Genomic DNA, 6,644 nt, shown 5'->3' with positions numbered 1-6,644 from the left:
GGTGGATGCCATTGTGGCATGGAGGCTCATTACGCGGAAGAGAGCCCTTGTGGTTATGATGATATTGGTATGGACCCCGACGGAGGTCGTGCCGATGATGTGAGCATTCTCAGTGGTTATTGATGAAGACCCTTGAAGGGCGCTCTTGATGCTTTCTGTCTTGGGGACTCCTTTTTGATTTTGTTAGGAGTTTATCCCCGTTCTTGTTTCATGTTTTAGTTTCTTCTTTTTGTTTGGGGTTGAGTTATCTCGTCTGTACATATTTACTTTTATTTCTGCTTATGTTTGATTTGAATGGGGAAATGGAACAACTTTACTTGTATATATATATATATATATATATATATATATAAATGGATATAACTATATATATACTTGTATATATATATATATATATCACAATCATTTCCCGTATCGCTACGCTTTCTCTTTTTCCTTTATAATTGTAGATTATCTGCGGCACTCTGATTTTACTTGTGGTAATGTTATGGATGTGTGTCCGTGAGTGTATTAACTGCTTCTAGATCCGTGGGGTTTTACGGATTGCCGTTATGCAATTCGGGTCACCTATCTAATCCTCCCAAGGGGTGGTTTGGGGTATGACAAACCTGGTGCTGGGTATCGGCTTGACCAATCATAGCCTTTCCAGTAACCATATTAGCAAAATTACGGGTCATCCTACACAATAATCTGTGCCATATATTCGGGTGGTGCTCATTTCATCTAAACCCTTGAAGGTCTTGGCTAGTATTGTGAGGGTGGTGTCACATCCCTCTAGAAGTTGTCGAATGACGTCGGCCATTACATGGGGAACACCTTTTTTCGCGGTGCGTAACAAGTACCTCCCAATTATGCAAAATAGATATGCTCTCCTCTTGTTCTTCTATTGAGCTTTTCCTATGCTTTCTTGCTTGGAGAAGGCCCCCGGTACTTTCATGATATCCACTTTACCATAATTCATGACCTCTTTGACCTCCTTCTTGGTCCACCTGAAGAAGTTTGACAAAACTTCTTCATAATTGTCACATAAAGGCAGGCGAAAAAGTCTTTCTAGTGGTGGCAAGAGCTGTGAATTCACCTAGAGGGGGGGGTGAATAGGTGAAGATAGGGAAATTAAAAAATTATGCGGAAATAACCAAGTAAAGACAAGCAATAAACAAACAATAAATCAAAAAATGACACAAGAGATTTATAGTGGTTCGGCCAACACTTGCTTACGTCCACTCCTCTCACCTTAGAGAGAATTTCACTAAATCGAATCTTGAGTAAGAGCAAGAGGACTCGTACAAATCTTGAAATAAAGAGCAAGAGGACTCAAAAACAACTAATCTTGATTTAATGAGCAAGAGGACTCAACCTACTCTTGATTCCGAGCAAGAGAACTCAACTTACTTATAAAGTAAAAATAAATCCACTAAAGAATTAGAGTTACCTCAATCTTTAGTAATGCTTTGCTTCCTTTCAAACTATGAAGCTTAATGCAAGTTGAATGAAGGAAGCTAAGTGAGAGTGAATGCCTTGAATGAGTGCTTGAATTCTCACTTGAGAGTGACTTGTCTTTGGAGGCTCTTAATTATGATTAGTAGTGGTGTTTAGAGCCTTAAACAAGTGGGTATTTATAGGCTAGATGGCTTAATTTAATTAGGAATCAAAATTAAGATCGGATTCCAAAAGCCATATATAATCCGATATGCTGGATTCCAATCCGGTATGACGGATTACCTAATTTCCATATTGAATAGAGGAATAACGATCAAATTATAACAGTAATGTATTGATCCGGTTTGTTGGATAACTATCTGGTATGCTGGATCAGGGTAAAACAAAGGCCAAAATGGATTCGGTATGCTGGATCATTATCCAGTGTACTCCGGAGGGCTACTGTGACCATTTTCCTGAGATTCCCATTGATCCGGTAAGCCGGATTGGGCAATATCAATGGAAATAGTCCAATTCCATTAAGGGGTTGGTTTGGGGGGTACCAAAACTACATAGTCATATGTCTAAGGGGTCAAATCACCTCACAAGGACATTCTAAATGGATGTATGTGTGCGTGTGTGCATTACATCAATTGTGACTTTATCATTACAACTACTTGATTACAAAGTCTTCAATCTTCAATAGGCTCTTTGGTTAGTCATAGCCTTTTGTCTTCAAGGTTTAACTCTTTGACTTCAAGGTCTTTGGACACATCTTGAGCCGTATTTTTGTATGCATTTGTATACGCTCTTATGTACGCTCCCCCTCACTTGGTGCTACGCTCTCATCTAAACATCTCACACAAATGTTAGTCCAAGAGAGGCTTTATTTGTTATCATCAAAACATGGCTTGGAGTGTATAAGGTGTTTTCCTCAACAATCTCCCCCTTTTTGATGATGACAAATAATCCAAGTGAATAAAATAATAATAGAGCAAAAAATATATGCAAATGCAAAACATGCAAAGAGTTCCAAATATAGATATTTAATGTTAACTCCAAATTAAGCTCCAAAGCATACATATTCCAAATCAAAATTCCAAATTCCAAATTTCAAAATTCCAAAGCATGAATATCATGAATATTCCAAACAATCAAATCATTACATTTTATTCTCACATATATTCTCCCCCTTTGTCATTGTCAAAAAGAGGGTGATCACAAATTATGGATTTGGGTCAAAGGGTGGAATATGGGGAATGGAACTTGATGCACCGGGGAACGGTGGTCTAACTCCTTGAGGGGTGATCCCTTGAGGAGCGGCTCTTGGCATGTTAAGAGATAGAAAACCAAGATTGAGAGAGAGTTGTTGAACTGCATTTAGAATCTTATCTTGGCGAACATTTAGAGAGTCAAATCCGGTTTTCACATCGTCTTGAATTCTTTATTGACCGAATTCAAGTTCCATTATCCGGTTGTTGGCTTTGTCCATTTATTCATCGATGCTTGTGACCCATCCTTATAGAGATGCCGGTATCCCTTCTTGTGCTTGACGAGGAGGGGGCACATTCTCATCCAAAACTTCTTCTTCTTCAACAAACATATCGGAGGGAGGAGGAATAGCTATAGTGTGAAAGCTATTACGGGTGATGTGTTGGAAGGACAAGGTGGATTCTTCCTCACGATCAAGATCAATGTCAAAGGCCTGGAAAAAGTGAGTGAGAAACCGACCATAAGGTAGATTAGTGTGCTTGTGAGGGTGAGCACACGATTCCATATACCTCATAATGAAATATGGAAGACAAGTAGGGTTATTGGTGTAGATATAATAAGTGATATAGGCTTGTGGAGTAAGACACTTATTTCTATCATCACCCCTAGGAATGAAGTTGTGTTGAACTATGTAAGAAATGAAATGAGGGATGAGCCGGAGGCGACCGGTGACAACGGTCTCCGTATTATGGTCAAATTGTTTGAGAATGGAGGAATACACTTCTTCATGGTTTATCAAATCTCCAAAGTTGGTATTCTTTGGGGTCCAAAAGATGCAAGGTCCATCATTAGGAATTTCAAGAATGTGGGCAAGGTCATCAAGAGAGAGTTCTATGTGAGTGCTTTTCACATAGGAGTGAAGTTTCGAACCTTGTTTCGCCCCACTGAAGTAGAGGTTTCTATAAAAGTACTTGACAAGATATGGATAACAAGGGTCCGAGATGTTGAGAAGAGGTTCCCAACCGATCTCCTTGAAAGTTCTTCAAGACGGATGCTATTGAAGGAGAACACGTCAACCTCACGTCCTTCTTCTATTTTTCTTGTAAGGTAGAGATGCCAATTTGTACGGCATTCCCTAGACCTAAAAAGTTGATCTTCTCCTTCGGCATAAGGTTGTCTTGAGCCGCTTCCTCTTCCTCCAGTCCTTCCTCTTTTAGAAGGTTGATTCTCGGCCATTATCTCCTTACCTCTTTGACTCATTTTGAAAGAGAGAGAGAGAGAGAGAGAGTAAAATAGAGAGAGAAATGTTTAACAAAATGTAAACAAAATGTAAATCACAATTAGAGTGAATAGTGAGTGAGAAAAAGACAAAAAATTGGCTTTAAATAGGCAAACAAATCTGTATAACAGTCATAAAACGGTCAAAAAATCCAATCCGATAATCGTTTTCATGATCCGGTATACCGTTTTGGGTCCAACGGCTATAAAAACAGCCAAATTTGCTGAACTAGCATTGTAACGACCCCGATCTAAGGACCAGGTGGGGCCCATGACACCAGAATCCGATCGGGACCGCACAGGAAAACATTCGGTCAAGCATTCAATATAATTAAAGTGCATAAAATTATAGACATTATAGTAAGCGGAAGATAACGATTCAAAACTTAAAACATGGTACTGATGGCTCTAACGTCTACAATCCATACTCCCCAAGGAGAGGAATAGAACTTTTAAAAATATTTACAATCATCCTGGTTCAAGATTTTCCTTCAACATAAATGTCCTTACGACAACAGAGTTCTATCTATTTCAAAGTAATAAACTCCAAAATGATCCTCAGATCATTAGTCTTCATCTTGCTCGACGATAGCAATGCCCTTGCCCTTATTCATGCCTGTCTTATCTGAAATTTTTTTTATCATTCGAGGAATGAGCTATCGCCCAGTAAGAAATGACATTGCCAATCATGCTCACAGTATAACATGCAATTAAAATTTTATTTTCTATATATAAGCATGGCATCATTCCTTATCATTTGAATAATAATCATTCAATCAGTCAATTTCCATAAATATTTCAATCATTTATCTACTGGTAACATTTCATTCATTTTATCATTTTTCATTTCATTTTAGTCTTAAATCTTCATCTAGTACATCTCCATCGTACTACCGAAGTAGCTCTAGTTACAAACCACTAGAATGGGTTCAGTCGTACCATCAAAATGGCTCCAGTTACAAACCACTGGAATGGGTTCAGTGATGGCCTCAACACCCATCTTCATAGGCACTTCATGAGCACCAGGTCGTATGTTGGTCGTGCTCGTCGGCACTTAACTTTCTTTTCATTTTCATTCTTTGTTAATCATTTTTAGTCGTCATTCATAGAATCATGTACCATTTACATTCCCATTAATAACCATCAGATCATTCAACATTCAAGCATATAGAGACCTAACATAGTCATATCAATAAATCTTTACTAAATATCACCATAAGCATTGCATAAACATATATGTGTTCAATCTACAATATTAACCATCGATTAACAATGCTTCCATACCAACACTTCGGTGTTCCGATCGTCCAATTAATATCGGCCTTTCGTGGGTCCTTCTTCTTCAAATAAAAAGCCCAAAACTTAGGGTTCTTATCTCGGATCCTCAAACAAGCTCAAAATCTCTTCAATCTAAGATAGGTTCTAGTGGAAATCATCAATTGTAAAATTCTGCTATGTCACTGTTTTACCTACAGTGATATAAAAATACAAAATAAATACTTAATGTGCTTAATATTGAATAAGGTCAGTGGCTATTGAAAGATAACATCCATATATTTATTTCATAATAAGACCTTACATCTTGAAACCCCTCTTCTCAACGGTTTGCACACTTCCACTTAAATTCTCTCTTCTTTTTTTTTGTGTGACTTTCCCATAAAACCCTTAATGGACCTAGCCTTGTAACAAAATAATAAAAAAAACAAAGTCTTCTTATTGCTTATTAGGTGATTTGAACCTTGGACCTATGATCCATAGGAATATACTAATAACCACCATGCTATTAATTAAATTTGCAATTTTAGGCCCAAAATAAAAATATAAAGCACAACATACTAAGCTACAAATTGAAATAAATTAACATAAATGCCTAGAAAAATGGGGTATTACATCCTTCCCCCCTTAAAAAAAATTTCGTCCTCCAAATTGACGTACCTTGATCATCAAATAACTGGAGATAGTTATCCCGCATGTTGGATTCAAGCTCCCAAGATGCTTCTTGGCTTGTATGATTCCTCCACAAGACTTTCACCAACGGGACAGCTCGGTTCCGCAAAACTTTATCCTTCTAGTCTAGAATCTTCACAGGTTCTTCCACGTATGACAGATCTTCATTCAATTTTAACGGTTGGTAGTCCAAAACATGAGATGAATCACCAACGTACCTCTTCAGCATTGACACATGGAAAACATTGTGGACATTAGACAACTCTGGCGGTAAGGCAAGCCTGTAAGCCATTGGTCCAACTCTTTCAAGAATCTCGAAGGGTCCTACATACCTCGGACTCAACTTTCATTTCTTGCCAAACCCCATAACTCCCTTCATTGGTGCAACTTTCAGAAAGACCTTATCCCCTTCCTCAAATTTCAAAGGCCTCCTTCTCACATCTGCATAGCTTTTCTGCCAGCTGAGGGGAGTCTTTATTCTCTTCTGAATTAGTTCTACTTTCTTTGAAGTCTGCTGTACCAATTTAGGTCCTAACAATTGTCTTTCACCAACATCACTCCAACAAATTGGCGACCTACATTTCCTTCCATACAAGGCTTCATATGGTGCCATCCCAATTTTGGATTGATAACTGTTATTATAGGCGAACTCAACCAATGATAAGTGTTCACCCCAACTTCCTTTGAAATCAATAACACATGCTCGGAGCATGTCCTCCAAAATTTGTATTATCCTTTCCGATTGTCCATCCGTCTAGGGATGAAAAGCAGTGCTAAAATTTAGTTGA

The sequence above is a fragment of the Telopea speciosissima genome, chromosome 4 (genome assembly GCF_018873765.1).
Source record: "Telopea speciosissima isolate NSW1024214 ecotype Mountain lineage chromosome 4, Tspe_v1, whole genome shotgun sequence".
Taxonomy (NCBI): domain Eukaryota; kingdom Viridiplantae; phylum Streptophyta; class Magnoliopsida; order Proteales; family Proteaceae; genus Telopea; species Telopea speciosissima.
This window is presented reverse-complemented; position numbering follows the sequence as displayed.